Source organism: Saccopteryx leptura, chromosome 5 (assembly GCF_036850995.1).
Source record: "Saccopteryx leptura isolate mSacLep1 chromosome 5, mSacLep1_pri_phased_curated, whole genome shotgun sequence".
NCBI lineage: Eukaryota > Metazoa > Chordata > Mammalia > Chiroptera > Emballonuridae > Saccopteryx > Saccopteryx leptura.
The window spans coordinates 66,416,859-66,443,599 of record NC_089507.1 but is presented as its reverse complement, the minus strand read 5'-3'; the positions used below and the strand labels follow the sequence as shown (position 1 = coordinate 66,443,599).

General features: G+C 39.2%; 1 non-coding gene across 1 annotated transcript; it reads left to right on the top strand.

Annotated features, from left to right (window-relative positions):
- The first annotated feature begins 18,942 nt into the window (after positions 1–18,942).
- On the top strand, positions 18,943–19,106 carry LOC136407178 (U1 spliceosomal RNA). Its single transcript, XR_010751787.1, has one exon. It is a non-coding gene; the product is annotated as a U1 spliceosomal RNA (small nuclear RNA).
- The last annotated feature ends 7,635 nt before the right edge of the window (positions 19,107–26,741 follow it).

The window sequence follows — 26,741 nt, the reverse complement described above, 5'->3', positions numbered from 1 at the left end:
ACAATAATAACAATATTAATAATGCACTACAAGCAGTAATATAGATATATATATGGAGATTTGTTTCATTATGGGGTTCCTCTACCCCAAAGCAGTAATTGCAGTATATGAAGCAGCTGAGAAGTACCACAGAGGGCTGAGTAGACTTCCCAACCTTCATTTGTTCCCCGTAACCACTTTATGACAGTAGATGTCCAACCATGAAGAATATAGAACAACCACCAAAACCACAGGAAAAGGTACAAACCAGTCAGAAAATACTTACTGATACTTGAGTGTGTGTGATTGAAAGCTGTAGCCACCAGCCCTGGCAAAAGGGTTTCTTTGAGGGCAGAGTGAATGGTGAACATTTTTGGCATTAACTAGCAAAATACAATAAAGGAGAGAAAGAAAGCAACCCCCTGGGGTTCATTATAGTAGAAATATCATCCAATCTCCAGTTTATGAAACTGCATTGGGAACCCACCTGCTGATTCCCCCTCTTCCTCCTTTCAGAGGATGCAAAAGCAGCCAATCAGAAGCGGGTACAGGTGCCACCCACTTCCCTGCTAATCCATTGTAAATTGACAAGAGAAAGTGAAAAAGAAGACAAATGCCCCCCCTTTCCTACCTTTGCAGACAGGGTTAATACTGATAATTATGTGGTCACTGGTGAGTCCAAATGCAGTAATTGCTCCCTCCTCTTTCCCTCTCACATTTGCATTTCAATTGCCTTCATCCTAATACTGAAATGGCTCGCAGCTTCATTTTGCCTGACCTTGTGCAGATAAAATGTACTTCCTCATAATCAGTCACTACCTACCATCTGTGTCTTCCTTGAAGGATGGCTGTGTAATGTGCTCTTCTCTCAACAGATGTTCTAAAGATAATCAGGCTGTTTATAAATAAACATGAGTACTTATAATACATAAATGTAAAATATATGCATATATACACATATGTACGCAACCTGATTATATGTGCCTTTTCTTGCAAGCTGTTTGGTTGGTGATTATTTAACTTTAAATGTTTTTATAAACAGCATATTTTTATTCTGACTAAAGAAACTTTTAGTTCTATCTCCAAAGGAAGCTTTTAAACTGCAGCATATTTATATGGGAAAGCTTGATAGCTGGGAAAGTCAAAATGTAAGCTTCACTAACAAATAAGATTTTCCAAGTATTTTTATAATATTTGAGACACTAATTTAGGCACTTTCTGCAGCCAGAAAATAATGGCTGTCTTTTCCCTTATTGGGTTTATATTCTAACAGATATTGCCATCTGCTATCTATTCTCCTAATTTTTAACAGGATATCACAAAGACAAAACTTAAGTGAATTTGTAAGATTTTATAGTTAACTTATTCCATCCAGGGAACCAGGAAATTAGTTTTTTTTTAATTCACTTTTATTGAAAGATACCTTCTCACTTACATTGGGAATTATTGTCTGAGTTTAAGTTTTACCTAGCTGTCCCATTTGATGGTTGTGGTAGCATTTTACTTAACTCTCAGTTTCCTCACTAACAAAGTGAGAATAATAGCCATCACTACTTTCCAGAGCTGGGGATAAGGGTTAAATAAGTAAATGGATATAAAAATTCAGGTCCACAGTAAATACCGTGTCATCACTGATCATTACCTATCAGCTGGGCAGCCAACTAAAAACCATGTCTTGAAATCCCAATGTTCAAGTCTATGTATTCAGCATTTACATATATTTATATACATTTTCGATTACAATCACAAGCCAGACTTATTTATTTATTTACTTATTTATTTATTTATTTATTTATGTGAGAGAGAGAGAGAGACAGAGACAGACAGGAAGGGAGAGAGATTAGAAGCATCAATTCGCAGTTGCAGCACTTCAGTTGTTCATTAATTGCTTCTCATACATGCCTTGACTTGGTGGCTCCAGTCAAGTCAGTGACCCCTTGCTCAATCTTTGGGCTCAAACCAGCAACCTTGGGCTCAAGCCAGTGACCTTAGGCTTCAAGCCAGCAATCTTTGGGCTCAAGCCAGCAACCATGGTATCTATGATCTCACACTTAAGCCAGCAACCCTGCACTCAAGCTGGTGAGCTTGCATTCAAGCCGTCAACCTTGGGGCTTGAACCTGGGACTTTAGGGTCCCAGGTCAATACTTTATCCACTGTACCACCATTGGTCAGGCTCAATTACAATAACAAGCTTAATTTAAAGGTGAGTTCAGCAGCATTTTCTGAATGCCCACTGTGTGTGTCTTTACCTGCTTCAACACTGTTAGTTGTACTGTTAGTTATATCTCTTTTTTTTTCCTGTTAGTTATAGCTAATAACCAATCCCAACTTTCTTCTTACCAACATAATCTTTTTTATTTTGGAAATAGAAATATGCAAAAACATTTCTTAGTCTCCTTTTTAGATGGGAGATTCTTATGACACAGTCTAGACAACGAGATATAAATGGAAGTTTTTGATTGAGACTTCTGAGAAATTTTATTAAAGGGAAGCAAATCACTGTCACATAGCTTGCTTTTTTTGCTCCTCTCCTTTTTTTCTCTCTGGAGAGCAGATGCAATATCTTAAGTTCCAGCAGCCACCAAATGAACATAGAAAAAGGCATAATTTAAGGCTGGCTAAAAGATGGAAAGAGTCTAGGTCATAATTGCATAGCAGACCTGCCATACAGCCTCTTCCAACTGACTTCTTTATATTGAATAGTGAAAGATGAACCCTTATCCAATTTGAACTATTCTGTGTGGGTTTTCTAAATGTGCAGCAAAACTTATATCCCTGATATATCCATTGCTGTAAGTGGGGATTGTAGCCCCCATTCCCATTCACAGACAAGGTTAAGAAGTATCGTGTAATGACACAGCTTGGAGATGACAGAATGGGATTTGAAACCTAGGCAGTTTGGGTCTTAACTATTCATTATATGTACTCTTAAAAAAGTACATAAATTAGATTGGGGAAAAAATAATTTTTTCTGTCTGTAACACTCTTCTCCTTGATCCACCATTCATTCCTTTGGATAACCAAAAACCATCATTAATGTATTGAGTGCCAACTCAATATACTCAGCACTAGGGACACCACACTGACCAAGCCACACAATATCCCTCTTAGAGCTGCATCTGTGGGTGGATATACATAAAAACATAAGGAATTGCAATATTGTAAGTGCAGGTATGGGGGGGGGATACAAGGTACCATGTTTTCTCTCTCTCCTCCAAAATATCCAGTTACTAATTGTCCTGATGTGAAGGAAAAATTCAGCAATAGTGAACTACTTGACTTGAGTAGTTTTTTAGATAATTTTCTCTCTAAAGGGAGGAGGATAGGCTGGACAACTTTCCCTTGGACCATGTTCATTAGACATGGGATTCCCAAGGCTTTTTTCACATTAACTATGCATTTGCCCTTTCTCCTACTTATAACTGTTCTTACTCTTGACATACAAACTTGAAAAATGTGTTTGTCCATGAGGGCTGTGGTGCTGTCAACGCCCAGAGGCCATTCCTTCAGTCTATTTTGTTTACAGCTGTCACCTGTGTTCACTCCTGTCATTTTTGGATGGGGTAGCAATTGCAATGAGACAATGAGGACTTTCCTTCTAAACCTTCAGTATCAGATCTGAGTGAAATAATTCCCTTCTCTGGATCAGAAAGCCTAAGCATATCTTCCGACCCCACCTCAGGCCTTGTCTATGATTCACATCCCTGATATGTAAAGCCTTCCTTTGTTAATCACCTCATCAGAAAATCAAAGTAAAAAAAAAAAATGACTGGTCTCTTTTGTTCTCACCCTGGATGTCTTTCTCAATAGAGCAATGCATCTCATTAGATTATGAAAAGGAAAGGCAGAATGAGATTGTTAAAAATTCTGTTGCCTTTTGGCTTTATTTTAATCCGGTTAATTACCAACTCACCATGTAAAACAGGGACATATGACACATTACGAGACTATCAACCTCTACTCTGCGGATTTCTACCAATGAGAAGAGCCACTGTGGAGCCAGCTGACAAACCTAAAAGCAAAAACAGTGTTCAAGTAATGGAGACAGCACAAATAACAACAGCAATAAAAAATATATATGTATAGCTTTGCTTTCTCTATCCTTAGTAGCTTAAAAGCATGGGACAGACTACATTTGTTGCATGAATAATGGTCCCTTTTATCTTCCAGCTTTGTGCATCTACATCTGTACCACTTCTTAACACATTATCTCTGGTCATTCCATTTGTCACTATAATTATGTGACTCAAAAGGCAATAATTTGGTGACACAGGGATTGTTGAGCTCTCACCCTGATGAGGCCAATAACTTCTCTTATGACCTTGTTGAGTTATCCAAGTTCCACATTCTCATCTTTAGAATGGCAATGACAATAACCTACCTCATGGGTTTATGTGAAAACAAGAAGATTTTTTAAATTATAACAAAACACTTTATAAACAAAGGGTTTTGAAGTGGCATTATCATTCTCAGGCTTGTGCTGAATTTCCAATTACAGAATGAGTCAGTTACTGATTAATCATTCCTGGAGCCATAGTTCTTTCCCATGAAGTGCAGCCACAGAGCAGAAGACTGTCAAGGTAAAATATACATTGAAATATCACTCTCACAATTTTGAATGTCAAAAGTTGTGGTCAGATCTTTTCATTGTCACAAAAAGCCCCTGGGTTCTCTGCATCCAAATTGAATGTGAAGAAGGTTGTTAGAGAGGAGTCAAGGATAAAAACATTGACTTCCATCCTTCACCTTTGCCATGTTGAGGGAGAATCAACAATGAGCATGAAACTGAGGTTGCTACCTCCCAGTCTTCTCACCTGTGCTCAATTTCTCATAGTAACGAAGTGTAGCAAGCTGTACAGAAAATGCAGATGCAGGTGGCAACATTGTACTCATCACAAGACCCTGGTTTGCTAACCCTTTTCATTTTTCCCTCTTTCCTGGTTCATTTGCATGTCTCTTGGTAGATTTTTGTACACTCTAGTTTTTGTTCTGCCCCAGGGTGCTGGACTTTCTCCCTATTCCCAAAATTTCAGGCTACATTTCCATTTACAAAAGCTATAAGTATGGTGAACATTTAGTTATTACAGGTAAAAGATGGTAGCAGCCATTAAACTTAACCCACTGAAATCCTCTCTGAATTTTTCTATGGTTTCTTCCTCAGCTTTTCCCACTTTTCCTGGCCCTGAACACTTCTGTTAGCTCCATTTTCTTCTCTTTTGATTCTATAACCCCTTCAGATCCTTGAGTAAAAGCTTGGAATAGGATAAAAAAAATCAGGAGCATGGAGAAAAATTGTCAAGCATTTATGTTCTTGCTTGCTCTCTTGCCCACCTCCCCCTTTTATGCTATTCTCCACAAAGCCACTAGGGAGGCTTAAATCATAGGTAGTACATGAAGCATTTAGAGTCTAAAGGAAAGGATCTTATATCAGAGATATACTCGCAAGCTGAGGTAGACAGAGAATGTAGGGATCAGGGTGTTGTTTGATATAGGTCTTCTTGAGAAGATGATGCTTTAACAAACTCTTAAAGAAACCAGCTGAATGTCTGGAAGAAGACTACTCTAAAGAAAAAAAAGAGTTGAAAAAAGCCCCTTATATGGAAAGATGCCTGGTATGTTGGAAGACCTGCATGGCCTTTCCTCGTGGCATTCGGCATTCAGTGGAATGGGAAAACAGTAGGAAAGGGGTCAGGGGGGTAATAGAAGACCAGAGTGTCTAGTGCTTAAGAGACTATTATAAGGATTTCGGATTCTGGATATATTTGAAAGTGGAGCCAAAAGATTTCTTAATGGATTATATATGGGCTACTGAAGTTAATATGAAGTCAAATATAATTTCAAGAATTTTTATCTGAGCACCCAAGCCTAAAGATAGAATTGCCATCAAACAAACAGGGATTAGTAGTTTAATCTTTAACATACTGATATTTAGATGTCCAATATGCATTCAAGTAGAGATGTCTAGTAGGAGGTTGTATATATAAATCTAGAGTTTAGGCAGAAAGTACAGACTTAGAAACCATGGGCTTGACACAAGATGACAGAATTAAGGAAGTGATATAAATAAGAAAAAAAAAAGAAGAAAATCAAAAAATGAAAAATGCTCAGTCTTAGAGCACTCTAACAAGATAAGTTTAGAGAGAAGAAGAATAGGGGACAGAAAGAGTTAACAATGAGGTCTGAGGAAAACCAAAAGAGGGTGGTGTAGTGGAAACCAAGTGAAGAAAGTGAATCAAGGAAAATAGTAAAATTAAAATATCAAATGTGTCGATAGATAAAACAAGATGAGGACTGGGAATTGGCTACCAGATGTACTAATTAGTAATATGGAAATCATTGATTACCCTGACAAGAGTCAATTCTTTGGAGTATTGAGGGAGACATCCTATTTGAGATGAGTTGAAAAAATAAAAAAAGAGAAACTGAAAACAGCCAATGTAGACAACTCTTCTCAGAAATTTTACTGCAATGGGGATTAAAGGAAAGGGGGAACTACTGAGGAAATGAGGCCAAGAGAAGGTATCATTTTAGACGGAAGATGTTCTAGGAGATTGGAACACTCTGGTAGAGAGAAAAAATATATGCAGAAGATGAAAAATTGCTAGATGAATGTCTGTGTACCAAGAGAGAAAGATTAAGTGCACAAGAAGATGGATTGACTTTAGATAAAGCATGGCTAAACTAACTCTGCAGGAAGGCAAAGTATAAGGGTGTAGATATTGGTCGATATGGCGGTAGACATTCCATGGAAGTTCTCTTTTTATTGCATCAATTGTCTTGGTGAGAAAGTTGAGCATGACAACAGAGAAGAAGTTAAAAGCTTGAGGGTGGAAGAGAAATGTGAAGTGATTGGATAGCAGACTGAATGATTGCCTGGCAGCATTAAGGGTCCACTTAAGATTTACATATTGAATTGTCAGACCAGTCAGCATGCTGCAAGTTTTTATCCAAAAATGCCAAGATGCATGGCTGTAGGCTCAAAGAAAGAAAAATTGAACCCAACTATAGTTTCATGAAGCAGTACAATTAAGAGAAGGGGCAAGGGAGTCAAGAGTAGATGTGAGGGACATTGTTATGTTTACTCATGAATTAGACTGGGTAAGAAGGGTAATGGAGATGTCACAAGAAGAGAGACAGTTTAAAGGTGGTGGGTCAGTGAACTGTAGGTCACAGTGGAGGTCAAAGGATGACTGGTGATGAACTGAGAGAAGGTATAGATGGGAGAGTGGTATCCAAGAAACTGAGATGATAAAGGTTTGCGTTTATTTCCAATCACAAGATCTAGAATATAACCATGAGTGAGAGGCTACCCTAGCTGGAGACAAGTTGCAGAGCAGGAAATGAGGGTGTATTTGGATATGGAAGGCAATAAGTTGATAACTGCCACATCATAATCACAATTTTTTATACATTATTATGAACAATTTTATGCTGTTTAAAGGTATGTATGTTTTATTTTTATAAAATTGAATTTTATTTTTTAAAAGCTTGTGTCTATGATGTAATTCCCTAAATTTCAGGCCTACCTACTGAGCATTTTCTCTTAGATATCCCATATGTACCTGAAATTCATAAATGAGCTATCCTCTTCCACACTCCCCTAAGGAATCCTGTTCTTTCTTTTCCTACCATCTTTTTTATCTCACCAGGGAGTCCTAAATCAGAAGAGTAGGAGTCGATTTAAATACCCCCTACATAATCAGACACCTTGATACACACATTGCCACACACACATACCTACTACCAGTTTGTCACTAAGTAAAATCATTCAACGTTCTTATCTCTCTAAATTATTTCCCTCTTTGTTTTCATTCTGTCTTACTTTAGACCAGGAGTCCCCAAACTATGCCCACGGGCCACATGCAGCCCCCTGAGGCCATTTATCTGGCCCCCAACGCACTTCCGGAAGGGGCACCTCTTTCATTGGTGGTGAGAGGAGCATAGTTCCCATTGAAATACTGGTCAGTTTGTTGATTTAAATTTACTTGTTCTTTATTTTAAACATTGTATTTGTTCCCGTTTTGTTTCTTTAAAATAAGATATGTACAGTGTGCATAGGGATTTGTTCATAGTTTTTTTTATAGTCTGGCCCTCCAACGGTCTGAGGGACAGTGAACTGGCCCCCTGTATAAAAAGTTTGGGGACCTCTGCTTTAGACCCTCATTATCCTAATAGCCTCCTAATAGTCTCTGTCACCACTCACCAACACATTGTTGCTAGGGATACTTTTCTGAATCAATTCTTATGCTATCTCTTAACCCTCCCTGAAATTTATCAACCAAGCACCCTCTATTCCTTCCAGAATAAAATCCAAATCCTTAGCCTGGCACACAGGGACCTCCGAGATCTGGCTGCTGGTCCAGCCTCAATCTCATAAATCACTCCGCATGTATGTGATGCTCCAGTCACACCAAACTTCCGGCATTCCTCCAAGAGAAAAAGCTTTAATAATGGGAATCAGATATAATGAGGTCAATTAATAATGAAACCTACTTTGCATTTTGTAAACTACTATTGATTGTAAATCAATCTCTATTGGGAACTAAAAGCCCACTAGTTAAGCTCGGGTGGGGGAAGGTGAGGAGGACTCGTGCAGACAAACGATGGAAACAAATGACTGCTCTGAGTGCACGGCCAGATGCTACGCCAACGTCTTCCTTTGGACTTCTGTTCTGGGGCTCTGTTTCTTTCCTTCCATTTTTATTTTTAACCTTTGGCAGCTGCGATAAATGCAGCAAGCAAAACTGTGAAGTCAGGAGTCTGCTACAGAAGGAACTTTAGCTGTGTGAACCAAAGAGTAAATTAGAAAATAGTTAGTTTTGATGTGCCCATTTTTATTTTTATTTTTTCTTGTTTATAATATAAACATACCTTTGTAGCAACAGAGATGTCTTCATTATTTAAATTTTTGGAGGAGAAAAATAATTTACTGTTTCAATCTTGAAGATCTCTAGCAATCTTTTCTCTACTTACACTTTTTCATGGAAGCAGTTATAATGTGACTTTTAATAGTAAGAGGTTTCTTAGGAACACAGCCAAACAGAGTCTACTTTCTCTGTCTGGTGAACTTCTGCTGGTCCTCCAGGACTTAGCAAAAATACCACCACTTTAGCTAAGCTTTTTATGATTCTCTCAGCCTAAATCCAGTGTTCTTTATCCCTGCTGCCATGACAATCCAGATATATTTCTCTCATTGAACTTCACACGCTGCGATTGTAATTATTTACTTAATGCTCTCTCTCTTCTGGCCTGTTGAAAGTAGATAAACTCCAGAACAGAAGCCCTCCTTCATCTGTTTACGACCATGGCTTTAAGTGGTGCTTCACACATAGCACATTCACAGTACATGATGTTTTTTAAAAGGAAGTAATAGATTACACAGTGGCTATTGGCTGATTGTACAGTTGCTATTCTTATTTACTTTGCAAATTTTAAGTGGTTCAGGCGTCCCTTCCTGAAAATTTTCTCAAGGGTTCCAAATGTCTAAACTACAGTAATTTACTCCCAGCTTTTATTCCTATAATTCACATGCAAATTGGAATACCACACCAGTGGAAAACCATACTATTCACTTCACATTCAGGAAACTGGACTACACTCAAACCATTATCCACCCGACATGATAAAAAGAATTAGCTGGCATTGTCCTCTAAGATCTGATTATCTTGTCAAACTGGGAAGACATTTATAAATCAATAACTCATAAAACATGTTAATAGCTTCAAATAAGCTTTTAAAAAAAATGTACCATTAGTGAAATTCCCAGGATAACGTGTTCAGTACTCTATTCACCCTCTCCCTTGCACATAAAACTGTGTATCTAGTTATTTATTTACTTAAGATTTATACTCTACCTTTCTAAAAATAATTTTATAGGAGTGATTAGCTAAAATTACCATTAACATCTATATTTCAGTGAACTAATAATTCATGAGTACATGGTAGTAGTGATAGTAGCTTGATTCTAAATCAGTAGCTTAGTTTTATATCTGCTTTCTTCGGCCTTTGTATCAGCAATTTTTCAGGAATCATTTATGGATCAAGAATATTGTGACATCACATAGCTTTTGAGCAGAAAATAACTCTGTGTGAGCGTATGTGTACAAAAAACTAAGAGAATTGATTTAATGCTTTCTATATTAACAAATGATTGGTAAGTTTTTTTTAAGTTCAGTAACTACAGCTGAGAATTCAAGAGCAAAACATTATAAAGAGAATAATTTTACTTATTGAAAATCAATGGCTATAGCAAACTGCACACTTCAAATAGATACATTATCTTATATGTAAATTACACCTCAGTAATTTGAAAAAAAAAACAATGTTTATAGTGACACAAAGTAGATTAGTGAGTTTATAGGACTGAGGAGCTGGGGATGCTATAAAGAAGCATAAAGGAACTTCTGGTGGTTACAGAAATGTTCTGTATCTTTTTTTTTTAATTTTTTTAACTTTTATTAATTTTTAGAGAGGAGAGAGAATGAGAGAGAGAGAGAGAGAGAGAGAGAGAGAGAGAGAGAGAGAGAAAGGGGGAGAGAGGAGCAGGAAGCATCAACTCCCATATGTGCCTTGACCAGGCAAGCCCAGGGTTTTGAACCGGCAACCTCAGCATTCCAGGTCGACGCTTTATCCACTGCGCCACCACAAGTCAGGCGAAATGTTCTGTATCTTGATTGTGGCTGGTGATTATTTGGGTGAATATATTTATCAAAATTTATCAAACATAAAAAAGGGTTTATTTACTTTTATGTAACTTATACCTCAATAAGGTTGAACAACGAAAATAATTAATGGCTAAGTAAAGCAAAATTTTTATTTTATTCAGGCCCCATTAAGTTGCTGTTTTAAAGATTTATGCTCAATTAATGGTGAATACTATAAGTGGTGACTTTTTTTTGTCAGCTATATCACAGACAAAAAACAATGAATGTAGATCCTATTAAATGAGTAACATCATAAAGTTTATTTCTCTACGAAGAGAAATTATTAGTATTCCATAATGCAAGGTCACTGAGTTGATTCTGAGGCCTGATTCTAAAAAATTGCAAATAGTTGGTAAACTTGTGATTTCACAAATATAGTTCACACTGTGTTATATTTAGATGTAGAATTGTCATCTCTAAATAGAGGAACTTTAACAGCCACATTTGTTAATTAGATAATATCTGAATACTAATGAAGTGCTGTAAATGTACAAGGCACATTATAGTACAGACCTCTCATGCATGGCCTCGCATCACCTTTTGAATATCCTCTACATTTCAGGAGTCTCTCCACTGCGAGTTTTGCCTTACCATTATAAAATCCTGAAAAGCCATCTTCCCACCGCCCTAGGCATCTAGGATCTGCAAGCCGATGAACTTGGTTCCAACAATCAGATGCACCCACATGAGATTTCAATTCATAATGTGAGGAAACAGGCAACATGCTAGACATTTATTTCCCTGGGGCAAGTGACAGCTGAGCAGCTTGCTGTACAGGGTAGCAGTAGAAGCTGATTTGAAGCTGAGTACCTGGCATCTAGCAATCCTAGAGAAGCTGAGTTCCTGACATCTCATGTGTCAGTTGTGTCAGCAGTGATGGTGGGAGTTTCCCTCCGAAGCACGTTCTGCAGCATGCTTCTGGGTCAGAGGCGGCAGCCATGGTTTGCTCATCCAGCCAGAGTGTGATTGGATCTGGACATGGTTCCTGCTAATTAGCCTGATATCTTTTTCTTCCAACCTGTCAAGGATTCTGTGAGCTACCTGATTTGTTCTACTAAAAATTCTTTGTTAGTTTAAACAGGCTGCGTTGAATTACGTTTGCCTCTTTGATCAGTATGTGCATCTTGTATACAGGGTTTTGAGCAGCAAGGAGTAATTAATCTCAGTGTTAGAAGCTATCAAGCAAGTTAAGAACATGTGGAAAAAACTATTCTAGTTTACTTCTGAAAAGTCTATTTTACTATAATAACCACAATGTGGAAACCATCATGCAAGCTCTTTCAGGGAGTGATTTGCCCTATTCCTAATTGGGTAGTCTTAGTGTTTACTTACCTCCTTAGGTACTTTTCATTGTAGCTTACTTCAGTACTCTGGGGTATACACTGAAACCCCCTGCTATGTGTGATGATTATAAGTTTTATCCTTCAGGACTTGTCTGCTCCTACTGGTTCATTCTCTCTGAATGACCCCATCAAGTTCAAAGGTTTTAAATATTATCTATACATTGATAACTCTCCAATTTCTATTCAATTTGATCTCTCTTCTGAAATCCAAGCTCATATGCAACTCCCTACTTGCAACCTCCATTTGGATGTCTAGTAGGTAACTAAAATTTAACCTGGCCATTTCTTAGATATATCACTAAAAGCAAAAAATGACAAAAGAAAAAAATAGATAAATTTGAATATATCAAAATTTAAAACTCTGTGCTCCAAGCAATACCATCATGAAAGTATTCACAAAGAATAGGAGAAATATTCACAAATTATGTATCTGATAGGGATTTGTATCTAGAATATAAAAAGAAGTCATACAATTCAACAATAAATAAAAAAGAAAAAACAATTTAAAAATGAGCAAAGAATTTGAATAGACATTTCTCCAAAGAAGATATACAAATGGCCAATAAACACATGAAAAGATGTTCAACATCATTAGTCATTAGGGAAATGAAAATCAAAACCATGAGATACTACCCACCCTCCAGAATGGGTACAATAAAAACACAAAGAACCCTGGCCGGTAGGCTCAGCGGTAGAGCGTCAGCCCAGCGTGTGGAAGTCTAGGTTTGATTCCCAGCCATCTGCTTCTCCACCCTTCCCCCTGTCCTTTCTCTCCATATCTCTCTCTTCCCCTCCTGCAGCAAAGGCTCCATTGGAGCAAAGTTGGCCCCAGGTGCTGAGGATGGCTCCATGGCCTCTGCCTCAGGCACTAGAATGGCTCTGGTTGCAACGGAGCAACACTCCAGATGGACCAAGCATCACCCCCTAGTGGGCATGCTGGTAGATCCCAGTCTGGCACATGTGGGAATGTGTCTGTCTGCCCCCCAACCCCCCACCCTCACCCCTAGCCCCACTTCTCACTTCGGAAAAATACAAAAAAATAACAAAAAAACAAAAACAGAGAGTTACAGGTGTTGACAAGAAAACATGAAGGAATTGGAACCCTTATCTATTGCTGGTGGGACTACAAAATGTTAAGCATAAAGTTATCATATAATCCTGCATCATCTAATCCACTCTAGGTTATATACTGAAAAGAAATGAAAGCACGTGTCCAAACAAAAAATTTTACAAGAACATTTATAGCAACATTGTTCATAATAAATAGTAAAACTAACACAAATGTTCATAAACTGAAAAATGGATAAACATGTGGTACATCTATACAATGAAATATTATTCAGCAATAAAGAGGACTGAGCCCCGGCCTGAGAGCTTTGTTGGTTAAAATATTGTCCCACTTGCCAGATTATGGGTTCGATTCCCGGTCAAGACACATACAGGAATATATCAATGATTCAGTCTCTCTCTTTCTCTTCTTTCTTCTCTCTAAAATCAATCAATAATTTTTTTAAGTATTTAAGTACTGGTTGATCAAACTATAACATGAATAAACCTTGAAAGCATTAAGTTAAATGAAAGAATCCAGCCATTAAAGATCATACTTTATAGCAGTGGTCCCCCAACCCTCGGGCCACAGACCACTACCAGTCCATGGGCCGTTTGGTACCCGTCCACAGAGAAAGAATAAATAACTTACATTATTTCCATTTTATTTATATTTAAGTCTGAATGATGTTTTATTTTTAAAAAATGACCAGATTCCCTCTGTTACATCCGTCTAAGACTCACTCTTGACGCTTGTCTCGGTCACATGATACATTTATCCGTCCCACCCTAAAGGCCGGTCCGTGAAAATATTTTCTGACATTAAACCAGTCCGTGGCCCAAAAAAGGTTGGGGACCACTACTTTATAGCATCCCTTAATGTGAAATGGCCAGTTGGATAAATCTATAGACTAAAAGTAGGTTAGAGGTTGCCGAACGGCAAGGTTACAAGTGCAGTTTACTTTCTGAGTGAGACAAATGTTCTAAATTTATATTGTGATGATGATTACATGGCTCTGTGAATATTCTAAAAAAATCCTTGAATTGTACACTTTAAATATTGAGTGAATTTTATGGTATGTAAATTTTATCTCAATACAGATATTTTTTTTAAAAACCTAAAAGTGGCTAAAACTGAACCATTAACTTCTTACTTCCTCAAACCCAAACCTGTTTCTCTTACATTTTTCCTCTAGTTGTCCAAACCAATAGCAGGAAAGTCAACATTGATTCTTCTTTATTTACCTTTATGAATCTGATTCCTCATTACAGCTAGTTGACTTTTTAAAAACTGTAAATCAGACCATGTCATCCACTGCTTAATATTGTCTAATAAATTTCTGTCATATTTAAATAAAATTCAATCTCTTTTCCATAGCCCACAAGTCCCTACAGAATCTAGTGTCTGCATTTCTCAACAAACTCCTTGTGTGCCTTTTGAATGTTGCCTTGCTCCCCTTTATTGAAAATGCCAAATTCGTTTGAGGCTCATGACCTTTGCACTTAGTACTTCTTTTGACTCTCAACACTGATACATATCATCACTCACCTCGCAGCTCTAAAGTCTTCACACAAGCTTTCTAAAATAACATTGCCTTTCAGTAACTATCCTGTTATCCTGTTTTATTTTCTTAATACACTTCTAATTGCTAAGATTATCTCAATTATTTGTTCTTTTACTATGGTAAGAAACATAAAACTTACCATCTTAATCATTTTAAATGTAGAGCACAGTTTAACTACATGCACTTTGTTGTGCAATAGATCTTTAAAACATTTTGTTCTTGCAAAACTGAAATTCTATACTCATTGAATAACAACTTCCTTTTCCCCCTCTCTCTAGTCTCTGGAAACCACCATTTTATTTTCTGTTTCTATGAATTTGACTACTCATATCTTCTCACCTCAAATCATGAAATATTTGCTTTTTTGTGCTTGACTTACTTCATTTAGCATAATGTCCTCAAGGTTCATCTATGTTGTCCTTTGTAAAGGCTGAACAATATTTCATTGTATGTACATGTTGCATTTTGTTTCTTTGTCAAAATGGTTGTTATCTGTTCCCCCGATAAACTGTAAACATCAGGAGAGCAGAGACATTGTCTATCTTGTTCATTGCTGTATCTTTTCCACCTAGAACAATTAAAGGAAGTTCCGTAGAGGTGACAAGTCTGGACTTGAACTTGGAACATATGATTAAATAGAGGAAGTAGTATCCTCCAGAACAAAAAGGAAGAAAGTTGGCAGAGATGTTGGAATGAATATGGCCTGTTTTGGGCATAAAAAAATTTGTGTAATTAAATAATAATTGAGATTAGTGGAATGAATGTAGCCAAACTCTCATGATCTTGAATATCAGTCTGAATCTCCAGACTTTATCTTGGAGGCAACAAAACAATAATAAATTTTGAACAGGAAATCCTATTAGAAAAAAATAATTTATTAAGCATCTCGTATATGTTACATATTCTTGAACACATTATTTCATGTAAAACTTACAACAACGCTATTAATACCTTAACATTTCTGAAGAATATTTTGAATAAGCAGTTAATTAGTAAAGACAGTTTAGACTATAGAATAAAAGTAGAAGTATTTAAATATTTAACTTAAAAAAATTTTCAAGTATTTTCTTGACCAGGTTGTGGCGCAGTGGATGAAGCATCCAGATGGGACTCAGAGGATACAGGTTCAAAACCCCAAAATTGCCAGCTTGAGTGTGGGCTCATCCAACTTGAGCGTGGTCTCACCACTTGAGAGAGAGGGATCACTGGCTTGAACGTGGGATCATAGACATGACCCTATGATCACTGGCTTGAGCCTAAAGGTCACTGGCTTGAAGCCCAAGGTCTCTGGCTTGAGCCCAAGGTCTCTGGCTTGAGCAAGGGGTCACTCGCTCTGCTGTACCTCCCCCCCCCCATCAAGGTACATATGAGAAGCAATGAATGAACAACTAGGAAACTGCAACAAAAATTGGTGCTTCCCATCTCTCTCCTTTCCTGTCTGTCTGTCCCTATCTGTCTCTACTTTGTCTCCGTCTCCGTCACACACAAAAATATTTTTTTCAATTGTTTAATTTTTTTTTCCTAGTGAGAGAGGAAGAGAGAGAGATGAGAAGCATCAACTTATAGCTGCAACAGCTTTAGGTGAAAACACCCACAGAGGAGGGAATTAGCACAGAGTGAGATTGTGTAAATGAGGAGGAAGAGTAGAAGAGTGGTATGGTTTAAAGTTATTGTTTTACAAAGCCACCCTCACTCTTTAACCCCAAGATTTCTTTAAAATTTTTCAAAACCAAACAAATAAAGCAGGTGTGTTCAGGAGCCCGACAAGCCACTCTGTCATGGAAACCCTCAATGGTATTTCAAAGACTAGTACCTGAAACCTAAAAAGTGTTATCTTTTTGTTGCTTTGATCATCTTTACTTTGTCCTTCTTCGTTAAGTCTTTTTCATATCTGCTGCCCCTGGGACGTAGTTTCATTCTTGTATTCACATCCAATTAAATGCCAATTATTCTTCATCACCATCTTTTGGATAATCTTCTCTAAATTATTATGGTATTGCATTGGGGAACTTGAGATTTCAAGGAAGCTGTCTAAAGGATTAACAGCGAGAATAAAAATAAATAATAAGCTTCATCAAATCTGGTTTCCCATTAGGTTTTTCCAAAATTAAATTTTGAGTTTTATGTGAATATATTTGAATACACAAAACTTTGTTTTTTACTATTTATCTTTTACTGGAATGATTAAAGTTTGGGTGTACACACACATACACAATGTAAACTTTTTATTATTCAGTATTTCTTGAACCACTCCCAGTGCACTAGGCATTGTATGAAATATTATTCCAAAAACCTTGTTCTTTCTATTAATATCTAATTAATCATTTTTTAATATTCTTTTATATTTTCTACCCAAAACTATTTTTTGCCACTAAAAATAAGACTAAGACATTAATCCAACTGATTCTTAATAATATTCTATTAATAAAACTTTGTTGTCTTGCCAGGGTTGGTTTTCCTTTGAAGTTTAATATGCAGTATTCTGTGCTAGGTACTGTGCCTAGAGCAGATTAATTTCAAAGTATGGAGTATTCAACAGCTGAAAGCAGCACTTTTTCTACAAAGCGTAGCCATGGGCCATATTACCAACTGGCCCCTAATCAGACTTTCGAACCACATTTTATTTCTCTGCATTCTCATGGGCTGTCTATTCCAGCCATATAGAACTATTTTCCAAATTGTGTTTATGAAAGACTTTAAGCTTTAGATCTTGTTTCTATTTCTGATTCAAATTAATGGAATGTTAACATTGAAGAATCATATTGGTCAAATAAGTTTGTAAATATGATATATAGGTTTGCTCGCTTATAGTTTGCACTGGGTGTGGGGACAGGCTATAAGCAGGTAGGGTTGTTATACCGTAAGGCTTAGTTTTAAGACTCAGTCTTTCCCACCCTAAGTGACTTTGTATCAGAGACTTCCTTGTTTGTATATTAGATTAAATGTTTTGATTTCTACACTATAAAGTGGGGCAGACTGGGAGCTTGCTCTCTTGGTTCCTAAGATTAGCATTAGAGAGAGCAGAGAAAGGAGAGCAGAGAAAGGCCACATGGAGGAGAGGAGAAGCAGCCAAGATGGCAGAATGTTGAAGGAGAAGCCAGTTTGTGCAGAGAGAAGGAGATGGGGAAGAGAGGAGAATAAATCTGGTGAGCTACAAACCTTTGATCCTATTAAAACTCTGATAAGCCTGACCTGTGGTGGTGCAGTGGGTAAAAGCGTCGACCTGGAATGCTGAGGTCACCAGTTCAAATCCCTGGGCTTGCCTGGTCAAGGCACATATGGGAGTTGATGCTTTCTGCTCCTCCCCCTTCTCTCTCTCTGTCTCCTCTCTCTTAAAAAAAAAAAAAAAAAAATGAATATATAAAATCTAGAAAAAAAAAAACTCCAATAAGTCAGTGGCTTTGGGAGCCCTGAATGGAAAGGGAAGTATTTTCCCACTGTATGTATTTCTTGCCCACCAGGTGCAAGCTAGGATTAAAAGGTAATGGCCCACCAGTTCTTGGCTCCGTTGTTTCATCACCATCTGTCCGAATCAAATGCGAACCTGCATGGGCCAAGCAGCTGTGATGGTGGCCATGGAAACTGGCTTTACAAACCATTAAGTAATCCAGAAAAAAAATGGAGAAATGACAACATGGAGATTTTGTGTAGACATCCAAATAAAAAAATTATAGAGACTGCTTCTTAGTAGGGAAAATGAAATTTTAATTATTTTTTACAATAGTTTAGCACCCAAATAAGTACTTGTAAAGCCAGAAGCCATGGCCACCATCACAGCAGCCTGGCCCATGCAGGTTCACATTAGATTCAGACAGTCGGTAAAGAAACAATGGAGCCAAAAACTGGTGGGCCATCATCTTTAATCCTAGCTTACACCTGGTGGGCAAGTAAAAACATACACTGGGCTCCAAAACCCACTATTCAGTGCTCACAAAGCTACTGACTTATCCGAGTTTCATAGAATCAAAGATGTCTACCTCACCAGACTTATTCACCTCTGTTCCCCATCTCCTTCTCTCTCCCTGCACAAACTCTGCACAAACTGGCTTCTCCTTCAGCATTCTGCCATCTTGGGTGCTTCTCATGGCCTCCTCCACGTGGCCTTTCTCTGTTCTCCTCTCTGCTCCCTTCTCTAATGCTAATCTCAGGAACCTAGAGAGCAAGTTCCGGGTCTGCTCCACTTTATAGTGCAGAAATCAAAACCTTTAATCCAATATAAAAAATAGGGAAGTCTCTAATACAAAGTCACTTATCTGAGGCATGATGGGATTGTGCAACCCCACATCAAAAAGGGTGGGAAAGGCATACTTACCTGGCAGGGGAAATACCATGATCATGAAGGTGGTTTTCCCAGGGCAAGGCTTATCCATTGCACTCCAGATGTGCTGACCCCTCCGATTTCCCCAAATGTGGGAAACTCCACTGCATAATTTGTGGTAGTGGGGGACTGCGTTTGTGCTCTCCCCTAAAAAGAAAAAAAAAAAAAAAAGGTGGGAAAGGCTTAGTCCTAAAACCATGCCCCAGGTTACAAGGGTCCTGCCTGCCCACAGCCCGCCCCCAACACACATTAATATCACCTGGGCAACGGGCCTCCACGTGGGCATCACCATCTTTAACAAAGTGAGTATAATATATTTTATCTGCCCAATAGCCATCATCTTTTTTTTTTTTTTACAGAGACAGAGAGAGTCAGAGAGAGGGATAGATAGGACAGACAGACAGGAACGGAGAGAGATGAGAAGCATCAATTATCAGTTTTTCTTTGCAACCAACACCCTAGTTGTTCATTGATTGCTTTCTCATATGTGCCTTGACCATGGGGCTACAGCAGACCAAGTAACCCCTTGCTCGAGCCAGTGACCTTGGGTCCAAGCTCGTGAGCTTTGCTCAAACCAGATGAGCTCGCGCTCAAGCTGGCGACCTTGGGGTCTCGAACCTGGGTCCTCTGCATCCTAGTCCGATACTCTATCCACTGTGCCACCACCTGGTCAGGCAACAGTCATCATCTTTAATCCTAGCTTGCACCCAGTGGGCAAGTAATACACACAGTGGGAAAACACTTCCCTTTCTATTCAGAGCTCCCAAAGCCACTGACTTATCTGAGTTTCCTAGAATCAAAGGTTTCTAGGCCCTGGCAGTTGGCTCAGTGGTAGAGCATCAGCCTGGCGTGCAGGAGTCCTGGGTTAGATGCCCGGCCAGGGCACACAAGAGAAGCGCCCATCTGCTTCTCCACCCCTCCCCCTCTCCTTCCTCTCTGTCTCTCTCTTCCTCTCCCGCAGCCGAGGCTCCATTGGAGCAAAGTTGGCCCAGGCACTGAGGATGGCTCTGTGGCCTCTGCCTCAAGTGCTAGAATGGCTCTGGATGCAACAGAGTGACGCCCCAGAGGGGCAGAGCATCGCCCCCTGGTGGGTATGTTGGGTGGATCCCGGTCAGGCACATGCGGGAGTCTGTCTGACTGCCTCCCCGTTTCCAGCTTCAGAAAAATGAAAAAAAAAAAAAAGGTTTCTAGCTCACCAGACTTATTCATCTCTGTTCCCATCTCCTTCTCCCTGCACAAACTCTGCACAACTGGCTTCAACTTCAGCATTCTGCCATGTTGGCTGCTTCTCCTGGCCTCTTCCACGTGGCCTTTCTCTGCTCTCCTCTCTCTGCTCTCTTCTCTAATGCTAATCTCAGGAACCTAGAGAAAGCAAGCTTCTGGTCTGCCACACTTTATAGTGTATAAACCAAAACCTTTAATCCAATATGCAAACAAGGAAGTCTCTGATACAAAGTCACTTATCTGAGGCATAATGGAATTCCTCATGAGAATGTACCACCCCACATCAAAAAAGGTGGGAAAGGCTTAGTCCTAAAACCAAGCCTCAGACTACAAGGATCCTGCCTGCCCACAGCTCACCCTCAACACGCATTAATATAATCATGCCCATCCCAAGCAAGAAGGGCAACCAATACCATCACCTGGGCGATGGGCTTCCACGTGGGCAGTGCCATCTTTAACAAAGTGAGCATAATATATTTTATCTGCCTTATAAAAAGTCCTAATGAATATCATATAATTGAACTGCAGATACTTAGGAGAAATATTTGCCCAGCTGAACGGTATTTTTATAGCAGAACCAAATCTATTTTTTTTAATATATTAAAGATGAATTTATTCACATCCCCTTATTCTTTTTTTAATTAATTGTGAACCAAATCTATTTCAACAAACAAACAAATCACAATGTCCTGAAATATGTAGGTAAATGATAGAAGCAGAATAGCATAGCAAATAGGAAGGCTGTCTCTGGAATGTGACAGTCTGAGAAGGAATACTGAGGTTGTCACTTACCAGCTGTATGACCAAAACATTAACATCTCAAAGACCCAGTTTCCTAATCTATAAAGTTTCTCTAACCACACAGAGCTGGTGAAAGTTAAACAAGAGTGTAACAGAATAAACAGCACATAGAAAGTATTAATTAAATGTTATCCAATGTTTTGTTTTTTTATCTTCTCTAAGAGTATGAAGTTAATCTGATACCTTGCTTTCAGTAAGAATGTCCCTCATAAATGAGTGGTATCAAGTGTTCAGCATTAGGAAAGTAATGGAAAAACAATGTCAACATTGAACAATAGAGACATGTTTCCTTCTTTAAAAAAAATAGTAAGATAGATTAGAAACTCATATCTTGGGATTTCAAACTCTTCATGGGTATATATGACATACTATTTTATCTCTGAGTATAGCTGTACTTATTACCAGGTTTGCACTGGATATTCAGAGAACTCATATATAACTGTATTACTTTTCAGTATTTATTTCTGTTGTGTTTCAGTGTTTATTGTGTTTGTTTGTGCTGGGTATTGTTATGCAGACTACATCTAGGGTAAAGAATACTGGCTTCCACTGAAAGAACCTTCTCTTTATCTTTTCACTTACACCCTTATCTAGTATTCTTCTGAGATCAGATTCCAGGTTTACTGATTGGTCCATCACTCTAAAAACAAAGCTTCTACTAAACCCATGTGCTCCTCCATCCCCTCATTTTTTCTCTGAAGAAGGCAGGTATAACCTTTCATTCAATTGAAATAGTAAGAGTTAAGATTCCGGTTTGAGTTTAGGGATGGAAATGGTTAAAGTGGGCTTAATTTGAGGCTACGTTATATGCCTGCTATGAAAGTCTATTAAAACATTAAATACTGTGGAGAAGTGTATGAGATTTCCTCAAAAAATTAAAAATGAAACTATCTTTTGACCTAGCTATCCCACTTTTAGGAATATATCCTAAGAACACCAAATCACTGATTCAAAAGAAGATATGCACCCCCATGTTTATTGCAGCATTGTTTTTCAATAGCCAAGATCTGGAAACAGCCCAAGTGTCCATCAGTGGATGAGTGGATTAAAAAGTTGTGGTACATATACACAATGGAATACTATGTGGCCATTAAAAAGAAGAAAATCTTGCCTGACCAGTCAGTGGCGCAGTGGATAGAGTGTCGAACTGGGATACAGAAGACCCAGGTTCGAGACCCTGAGGTCGCCAGCTTGAGCGCGAGCTCATCTGGGTTGAGCAAAAGCTCACCAGCTTGGACCCAAGGTCGCTGGCTCAAGCAAGGGGTTACTCGGTCTGCCGAAGGCCCGCGGTCAAGGCACATATGAGAAAGCAATCAATGAACAACTAAGGTGTCGCAACGAAAAACTGATGATTGCTGCTTCTCATCTCTCTCCGTTCCTGTCTGTCTGTCCCTATCTATCCCTCTCTCTGACTCTCTCTCTGTCTCTGTAAAAAGAAAAAAAAAAAAAAAAGAAGAAAATCTTACCTTTTGAGACAGCATGGATGGACCTGGAGACTATTATGCTAAGAGAAATAAGCCAGGCAGAGAAAGACAAATATCATATGATCTCACTTATATGTGGAATCTAACAAACAAAATGAACTGAGGAACAAATAGAGGCAGAGATGGTATCACAAGGACCAGAGGAACAGCAGTCAGAGGTAAGGGGGATGAGGAGATGGGATCAGAGAAGGTAAAGGGATTCATGAAATTATATATACATAACACAGAGATATAGATAGCAGGAGAGTAAATCCTAGAGGGAAAGGGGAGGGTGTTGAAGGAAGGGGGGCAGGAGGGGTATAAAGGGGGATACAGTTGCGGGGGGTGAGGGAGTTATATTTGGTAGGACACTGAATCCATGTAAACACAATAAATTAAAATTAATAAAAAATTTTAAAAAAAATTGGATAAAAGGGATTGAGCAAAAAAACGAAAAAAGAGCCTGACCAGGCTGTGGCGCAGTGGATAGAGCATCGGACTGGGATGCAGAGGACCCAGGTTCGAGACCCCGAGGTCGCCAGCGTGAGCGCGGGCTCATCTGGTTTGAGCAAAAAGCTCACCAGCTTGGACCCAAGGTTGCTGGCTTGAGCAAGGGGTTACTCGGTCTGCTGAAGGCCCACGATTAAGGCACATGTGATTAAGGCACATGTGAGGAAGCAATCAATGAACAATTAAGGTGCCTCAACAAAGAATTTATGCTTCTCATCTCTCTCCCTTCCTGTCTGACTGTCCTTATATCCCTCTCTCTGACTCTCTCTGTCCCTGTAAAAAAAAAAAAAAAAAAAAAAAAAAAGGAAAAAAGAGATGGAGACAATGCAAAGTTTTTTTTTAATTAATGACTGATAGTTAACTAAATAATTAGTTAAAATAAATTCTAAGTAGAGGCCGGTTGGCTCAGCGGTAGAGCGTCGGCCTGGCGTGTGGGGGACCCGGGTTCGATTCCCAGCCAGGGCACATAGGAGAAACGCCCATTTGCTTCTCCACCCCCCCCTCCTTCCTCTCTGTCTCTCTCTTCCCCTCCCGCAGCCGAGGCTCCATTGGAGCAAAGATGGCCCGGGTGCTGGGGATGGCTCCTTGGCCTCTGCCCCAGGCGCTAGAGTGGCTCTGGTCGCGGCAGAGCGACGCCCCGGAGGGGCAGAGCGTCACCCCCTGGTGGGCGTGCCGGGTGGATACCAGTCTGGCGCATGCAGGAGTCTGTCTGACTATCTCTCCCCGTTTCCAGCTTCAGAAAAATACAAAAAAAAAAAAAAAATTCTAAGTAGATCAGGTATAGGACAGATAAGAAGGCACTGTACTAAAGAATGATTTCTTGACTCCACTAATTTTCTCAGTTCTTACAATGGGTAAGATAGTAATTCTCTTTTTTTTTTTAAGTATATTGATTTTAGAGAGAGAAAGGGAGAGAGAGAGAAACATTGATTTGCTGTTCAACTTATATATGCATTCATTGGTTGATTCTTATATGTGTTATGGCGAGGATCAAACTCACAACTTTGGCATATGGGAACGATGCTCTAACCAACTGAGCTACGGGCCGGAATGATTTCATTCTAACTGAGTTTCAGCACAGCTCTCCTGACAACATTACATTGCTGTGCAATTAAGTCAGAAGAACCGAGAAGGTATATTAACATTTTATATTCATCACAAAGATTAAAGTTTACTGACTTAATTATTTAAATCAACAGAGCAATACCTCTCCTTGGAGTATCTGTCACTGGAGGATCTCAAGGCACTTTATAAACCTTAGTTAGAAGTATGTTCTCTCCACTTTAAATAGTAAGAAGCAGAGGCGCACTTTATTTTAATGAAAATTTTCCAATAAAAAAATAGGTGTTTGCTCTGACTTCAACACATTAGAATACCACATTATTCAAATTAACATTATTTCAAGTTAGTATTAAATAAAACATAGCAAATAATAAAAAAAAATTTTTGTAGGCCCTGGCCGGTTGGCTCAGCGGTAGAGCGTCGGCCTGGCGTGCGGGGGACCCGGGTTCGATTCCCAGCCAGGGCACATAGGAGAAGCGCCCATTTGCTTCTCCACCCCCCCCCCCCCTTCCTCTCTGTCTCTCTCTTCCCCTCCCGCAGCCAAGGCTCCATTGGAGCAAAGATGGCCTGGGCGCTGGGGATGGCTCCTTGGCCTCTGCCCCAGGAGCTGGAGTGGCTCTGGTCGCGGCAGAGCTATGCCCCGGAGGGGCAGAGCATCGCCCCCTGGTGGGCAGAGCTTCGCCCCTGGTGGGCGTGCCGGGTGGATCCCGGTCGGGCGCATGCGGGAGTCTGTCTGACTGTCTCTCCCCGTTTCCAGCTTCAGAAAAATAAAAAAATAAAAAAATTTTTTTTTGTAAGGTACAAAACAAAACAGCATCCCCTTTAATAATAGCATACATACCTCAGAGGATAGCAGAAAGAAAATGTACCCCCAAAAGTTTGTGAAGCTTTGTGGGAGTCAAGGGCAAGGGCTCTGAGCCAGGAGGTTCAGGATTTAATACACGGGACCAACCCTTACTAACTGTGTAACTTGAACAAGTTATTTAACTTTCATAAGTCTCATTTTTCTCCACCACACAATGAAGACAGTAGCAGTCGTTCTCTCATAGGATCAATGTGAAGATTAAAGAATGTAAACTGAGTAGCACCATGTTTGTCACATGGCGAGCAGAATTTAGTGTGCGTATCATCATCTCTAAGCACCTGTGATGGTTAATTTTATGTGTCAACTTGACAGGCCTTTTTGGATGAGATTGACATTTAAACCAGTAAACTTTGAGTAAACAGACTGCCCTCCAATTAGGCCTCATCTAATCAGTTAAAGGCCTAAATAGAACAAAAAGAACTTGCTCCCCAGATAAGAAGAAATTTTCCAGCAGTTTGCTTTTGGACTTCATCTGCACTCAGTTCTCCTGAGTCTCCAGGCTATTGCCTCTCGACTAGAGATAGACCATTGGCTCCCCTGGGTCCCTGCCTGCTGGCCCACACTGCAAATTTAGACTTGCCAGCCTCCATATAATCATGTAAGCCCAATTCCTTATAATAAATCTCTTTCATAATATAGACACATCCTATTGGTTCTGTTTCTCTGGAAACCTTGACTAATACAACACCATACACAAGCTTGGGAACCTAAATCATAAAATAAATTTATGGCATAAAATAAGTACTATTATCACTTAGATCACAAGATCCTTGAGGGATCAGCCTTTAAGTATTGACTATGTAACAAATATTCAGTAAATGCATAAGGAGTAAATTAATCAATCAGTATTTTTTTATCATAATCATGCAAATATTATACCATTTAAAAAAAATATGTCTGTAACCTGCCTGACCAGGCAGTGGCACAATGGACAGAGCATTGGCCTGGGATGCTGAGGACCCAGGTTCCAAACCCCAAGGGGGCTGAAAGCACTGGCTCATTCGGCTTGCTCACGGGCTCATCAGCTTGAGCGCAGGGCTCTGGCTTAAGCATGGGTTCATAGACATGATCCCATGGTTGATGGCTTGAGCCCAAAAGTTGCTAGCTTGAAGTCCAAGGTCACTGGCTTGAGTCCAAGGTTGATGACTTGAGCGAAGGGTCACTGGCTTGGCTGGAGCCCCCCAGTCAAGGTACATATGAGAAAGCAATGAATGAATAACTAAGGTGCCACAACAAAGAATTGATGCTTTTCATCTCTCTTCCTTCTGTCTATCTGTCCCTGTCTGTCCTGTCTCGGTCTGTCTGTCTCACTAAAAAAATAAAGTAAAATTAATTTTAAAATGTGCACGTAAATTGATATCATGCATTTTGCATAGCCTTAGTATTATAATATTAAAAAGGTATAGATGAAATGCTCAAATCACTAGCTTTGGTTGAGAGAGTATATGAACCAACCCAAATGTCATCCTAGGACACAGAATGTCCCAAAGGAAATAGAAAACTAGGGAATGGATGAATCACATCTGCTGTTGTCATGGATACTGTTCATCTTATCTGTATGAACTTGAAACCTGAAAGCACTATAGAATAGAGTTGCTAGCTATCTAATTGAAGCCTCATCTGTTACTAAGAGACCTGGTTCAATAGAGGCATCCTTAATGTCTAATGAGCACTCATAATGAAGTTGGCCTTATGCAGAATGTGCAAAATGTACAAACATAGTTTTTATTCTTTCCAGATATCCTCTACCCTGAGTGCTCCTTAGACTCATCTGGAGAACTTTAAAAATATATTTTTGATGGAATCCCATCTCCAAATGGCCTGAGTTGGTACAAGGGGGTAAGACCTAATGGATAGTTT